A 6,485-nucleotide genomic window follows, 5' to 3' on the forward strand; every position below is an offset into this window, starting at 1 on the left:
GGTGACTGGTTTAGACAACAACTCGCTCGTGCCCGGCTAGTTACTGGAATAATACCACTGTAAAAAGTTTTATTTATTTGTTAAAGTGGACCTTTACATTCTTGGATCTTCAAAAATGTCCGTCCACACTTCCGTGTAGGCCTGTAGGGTATTTATTTTTATGAAATTACATACTTTATAAGTGTAGCGTTAAAGGGAAAATGATACAGTTACTATATATTTATCATGTATTTATTATGTCATGAGTTCATGACAACTCGCGTGCGGATTGTGTTATAAATGGTTCTAGGAATAATCTTATTATTGCCATTATTTTATTTTCTTTGTTTGTTTTCTATTGTTACGAAATTTTTTTGTTTTACTTTGGGAGCAATGATTTCTGTCAAACGATTAATTTTCGTTGAACATACATTGGAGTTATATACAGGTTGTAATCGTTAAGTGTGGCCAGGCGATAATTCCGTAAATATAACAGATATCAGAAAACTTCAAATTGATATCGAAAGTGCGTTACCCAATGAGTAAAATTACATTAATGACTTTTTTAAATAAAAGCAGAAATATCCCAAACATTAACTTCAAACCCTCCCATACATTTAGTACGACGACTCACCCCTCAAAGAACGCCGTCGGTGTCGTAAGAGATAAAACTGCTTGAGATTCATTATTTGCGATAGTAAACTGTAATAAAATAATAAAACTACCGTTTATGAAATAATAAATCTAACATTTAACTTATTTTTTAAGGAAGTACATTTTGACATTGGAAATGTCTTTTCGTTCGCTCCAGTATACGGTCCGATTTCACGAAAAAGTGCGATCCCCTTATATCTCGGAAAGTTGTGAAGATATGATATTAAAAAATAGGCTCAAAAGACGCATAATCACGAGAGCTGTAAGGTGCAAAAATAATTATTCGAGAAAGTCAAAAACAAAAAAAGTTATGGTCGAAATAGTGAAAATAAAATTCAATTTTTTCCGAATTTTTGATTTTGGTGCTCGATAATTTGGAAACAAAGAATGATATCAAAAATTTGAGAAAAACGGCTCTGGACAATTTAGTCAGCTACAATTTGAGCCTAAAACAAAGACGATCGGGTTAAGGGTTTGCCCTGTAGCCTAACCTTAAAATAGTCAAAAAGTCAGAACGACATTTTTCACAGGACATTTATGACTTCATGTTTCGCAGAGTTCGTTATCGGTGTTTGTTGTGAATTATCGGGATTATGACGGCAGAATAACACTTGCACTGCGTGGGCTTTCAAAATCGCTGCAGATTTTTCTTGGTCTAACTCTATCTATCCTGTTTGAGACGGGCGTAGATAACGCACTATTCGACAATCTATGCATTCTTGTGGTGGTGGAAATAGAAATAGAGATAGAGGCAGAGGTAGAGGCAGAGGGAGAGGGAGAGGGAGAGGGAGAGGGAGAGGGAGAGGGAGAGGGAGAGGGAGAGGGAGAGGGAGAGGGAGAGGGAGAGGGAGAGGGAGAGGGAGAGGGAGAGGGAGAGGGAGAGGGAGAGGGAGAGGGAGAGGGAGAGGGAGAGGGAGAGGGAGAGGGAGAGGGAGAGGGAGAGGGAGAGGGAGAGGGAGAGGGAGAGGGAGAGGGAGAGGGAGAGGGAGAGGGAGAGGGAGAGGGAGAGGGAGAGGGAGAGGGAGAGGGAGAGGGAGAGGGAGAGGGAGAGGGAGAGGGAGAGGGAGAGGGAGAGGGAGAGGGAGAGGGAGAGGGAGAGGGAGAGGGAGAGGGAGAGGGAGAGGGAGAGGGAGAGGGAGAGGGAGAGGGAGAGGGAGAGGGAGAGGGAGAGGGAGAGGGAGAGGGAGAGGGAGAGGGAGAGGGAGAGGGAGAGGGAGAGGGAGAGGGAGAGGGAGAGGGAGAGGGAGAGGGAGAGGGAGAGGGAGAGGGAGAGGGAGAGGGAGAGGGAGAGGGAGAGGGAGAGGGAGAGGGAGAGGGAGAGGGAGAGGGAGAGGAGAGGGAGAGGGAGAGGGAGAGGGAGAGGGAGAGGGAGAGGGAGAGGGAGAGGCGCAAGGGAGAATCACAAAATAGCTGATGCTGAACCCTGGTTGTACCTAGCGGAACTCAGGTTTGTTGCAACATAGGCACACGCTGTTTTGGTCATCCGACTCGTCTTGATGAGCACTTAGGAGAGTAGTACCCAAGATAGAGCTGATGCTGAACCCTGGTAGTACCTATTGGAACTCAGGTTTGGTGCAACATAGACAAACGCTGTTATGGTCATCTCTCGTCGCGTCAAACTGCTGTCAAGAAAATTTCATATCTTGCAGCAAATGGGCCGCTGGCGCCGCTGTCGATCACCACTTCTCGAGTTGACTACGGATTTGCCGTGTAATAATTTTCTTGTACTTTGAACATTAATATATCCTGCTTATTAATCGAAAAATGAAATATGTACCTATACTTATGCGCCACGGCGACAATTATTCAAACTTGGATACGCGTGTGGAAATTTTGCAATTTGTTTGTTCACGCGTTTGCGTTATGTCCAGGATACTTGTGTTAGTCTAAGAATAAAATAATTATCATTCAACGTTGTAGTTTTATTTTGTAACTTTTTCCTTATCCAGACTTTCTCGTCGCTCAGCGACAATATTTTTTCGAATTCCGTAGATTCATTTCCAATGTGCTCGATAGTCGTGTGAGGCACGAAATCTGTGAATTTTTTGTTTACAGTAGTTGCTCGAAGTGACGCCCTTCTTGTGCGATACATTGACGGACTCTCTTAAATGTTTCTAAATGAACTTTTCTTAAAATTTGCGTTGTGATTAAAAAATAAATGTAAGATTTATTATTTCATAAACGGTAGTTTTATTATTTTATTACAGTTTATTATCGCAAATAATGAATCTCAAGCAGTTTTATCTCTAGGGGTGAGTCGTCGTACTAAATATATGGGAGGGTTTGAAGTTAATGTTTAGGATATTTCTACGTTTATTTAAAAAAAGTTATTAATGTAATTTTACTCATTGGGTAACGCACTTTCGATATCAATTTGAAGTTTTCTGATATCTGTTATATTTACGGAATTATCGCCTGGCCACACTTAACGATTACACCCTGTATATCGGTAGCTAATCGTGAAGCATTCCACTATTATTGGCCTTCGTGTGATCCTTACCGTAATAAACTCGACACACACTAAATATGTAAACACAAAAAGCATGACTCTCCATTCTTTGACAGTATCTAGTGTAAAAACATTCGGTGTACCTATGGCAATGTGTGAAATACGTAGAGAAAAAACAGAACGCCATCATAGCGCTAACCGTGTTAAAAATGAGCACTTGGGCCCAAATTAGAATTTTTAATGATGTTTATTTGAGTTTATTAATCGATCACGCCAAAATGGCAAAAATAAATAGACTGAACTTTAGCAGAAAGATCTTAGCTTAGGTATAGGTACCTCGAATTTACATGTCATAACGTAACACCCATCTTTTGGTCACAGACTTAGGGGTTGTGCACAAATCACGCGAGGTGTTTTCGGCTACTTTTTGAGCCCCCCTCCCCCTTGGTGATATTTGTTGAGGTTTTTGGCTACCCCCCTCCCCCCACACAAGCTCACGTGTATTTTTTGAATTTTTTTAATTCCACCATTACGATAAATAGTATTGTATATAGAAAATCTTGTTTATTTTTCTATTTTCGTTAAATAGACTCGCTGTTTTGAAGTGCAGAGTGAAGATTTATGTTGAATGAAACCGAGAGAAAGTATCTACTCATGTGGTAGGTTTTTATTCTTAGTTTCGTTCACTGTAGAAAAATACACGTGAGGTTTCCTTATACCCCCCTCCCCCAACGTGATTTATCGTGATTTTTTCGTGACCCCCCTCCCCCTATCGAACCTCGCGTGATTTGTGCCCAAGCCCTTACATACTCGTATGTGTACCAATTTTCAACTTTATTCAGGTCCAGTAGTTTCTGAGCAAATAGGCACGAATGATCTATTAAGATAACTCACGCTAGACCGGGCCGAGGCGTCCGACATGTCATTTGACGGCTGATCGGTGATCACATGGTGCTTTTCATAGAAAACGAAGCGCCGGAAGCTCCGGTCCGGCCCCGGCCCGGTCTAGCGTGAGCCATCCTTTATCCGTTTTTCCTTATGAGGTACTTACAGAGTTACAGTAGGTACCGTGCGCTTCTTTAATTAGCGGTTTCCATGCGGAAGTCAGAGAAAGGTTATATCGGAAGAACTTCCTGTAAGACAGGTCTTGGCCAATGTACCTTATACTTGTCATATGCTGCCGTCCCAAATTTGGGTCTTAAAGTTTAAGGTCGCATACCTCGTCTTCATCTTACCACTTTCCCGGTTTCATCCTAGTGCTGTGCAAGGTCTGTTTGGCAACTTAATAATTGACCGAAGCGTAGCGGTCTACGTTTTGACTCGGGCATTTTGCTTTCGTATGTCCGTCCGGATGTTCTCCTCTACAGGTCACAATTCTCAACCGATTCTCGTGAAATTTTGTGACCAGATTCTATGACTAAATATTTTTTTTATGTCAATCCAGTTTTTGGAAATTTTTAAAAATGGCGGAGTCGTGATACCTCGCGCCTAAACAAATAGTTGTATCGATATCATAAGAGTTTTTTCTTTTTGAGATATGTTTATAGATTAAATGGCCAAATATTCAGAAAATTTATTTCGCTGGTTTCGGAGGTATTGAGATATTTAATTTTAACTAATTTTAACTTGAGAATGAGTATTTGGCTCAGTTTGTAAACGTTCGCTTTTTTTGTTTGCACAGAGAGTCTGGGTTCGATCCCCAGTATTTGTATGCTGGGATATAACTTTTTTTATTTTTTTACACTTAAATTTCGTATTGTTTTTTTTTATTTACTATATTTTATTACAAGCTTTTTATTTAGCTTCACCTGTCCGTTGTCTGTCTGTCTGTCTGTAATCAAATCTTGCAAGTTAAATTTGATCCACTTCCTGGTTTCCGGTTGAGCTGAAATTTTGCATGCATGTATAAATCGAATGACAATGCAATATTATGGTTATTGAATTAGCCTGTTAGCTAAAAATTGTTTCGTATTTGTTCTACTCTACAGGTCGCATTTCTAAACCAACCCCGAATTTTGTAAGCAGGTTCGATAGTTAAGTTTTTATTGTCAAATTTGATTCTCTAAATTCTATTAAACAACGGAGCCATACATTTATTCAGTTTAAAGCTCTGCTCGCGAGGTCTACAGCTCACAGAGCCACTAGTCTTAATATCATGGATATAACTGTTATACTCTGTATCTTTAGGTATTTAAATAAAACTAAACATAATCTACCCTCAAATGGCTCCTTAAGCTAGTTGAGGGTCAGATGAAAACTTACACGATCATAAATAATGTAGGTTAAAGTCAGGTCATTCAGTTACAGATACAGGCGGTTTTGTAATTGGTCGCGGTTAGCCAATAAATGTACCAATTGTTTGTTTACTTTTATTTAAATACCGTATAATGGGGTGATTTGGGTGAAATTTGACTTTCAAACCTCGATAAAATTTTATTTTTACATGTGAAAACTGAATGGTGTATATAATAAGTGGTTCGGACGTTTGTATTTTATTTTGGGTAGTTCCATTTCATAACTTTGACGATAAAGAGGAAAACCCACCTCACCCCGTAGTGCCTCGTATTTGGGGTGAGAGGGTTTTTCATACAAAGGTGATTTTGGAAGATTGTTGGATCGATTTTTTTTATTAAGAATATTACTATAGCTCCATTTTAAATTGGAATACATTATTTTTGTAGCAGTAGCCTTAAAAACCCACCTCACTCCCCTCTCAATCCTTCTCTCCCCATTCATAACCCATAGCTCCCCGCGAAACCTACTCACCCTGTTTTACGGTACCTAAAGATACAGACTATAGGTACTATACGTCGGTTGTCTGTTTAGGTCTCCACTATGGCCACTATTGTGAAGCTGAACAAACGTACACCTACAGACTCGCTACCGTAATTGTTAGGCTACAGTTAATTAGTTTGGGTAGTTCGGTAAGTTCGGTTCCCTCACGAATTCTCCACCTCCCCTCCTCTTAACCGTAGTGCTCGAGGGATAGTCAAGGTCATAAATAAATATACTTGCCTAAATATTTATTTATACATTTAATAAAACTATTGCAGATTAAAAATAGGTAAGTACAAATGGCGGACTTGAGGCATTAAAGCATTCTCTACCAGTCTCATAGGGCAAAACAGAATATTTTAACGTGGTTGCAGTGAGAAATATATTTAAATATTATGGGACATACTCACAACACACATAGACCTAGTCCCACATTAAGCTCATTTTTTTTTAAAGATTGTTGAGTAATACATCGATGAGTTATTTTACATTGTCGTTGTTAACAAAACGCGCATTTGCCACCTATACCTAGGAGGTATAATTCTGTATACTTATAAGATTAGATAAATGGACTCAATCGGACATCGAGAACTGGTTTGAATATTAGGCACTTGTAACTTGAAAAACT

This window comes from Cydia splendana, chromosome 17 (assembly GCF_910591565.1).
Source record: "Cydia splendana chromosome 17, ilCydSple1.2, whole genome shotgun sequence".
Lineage (NCBI taxonomy): Eukaryota > Metazoa > Arthropoda > Insecta > Lepidoptera > Tortricidae > Cydia > Cydia splendana.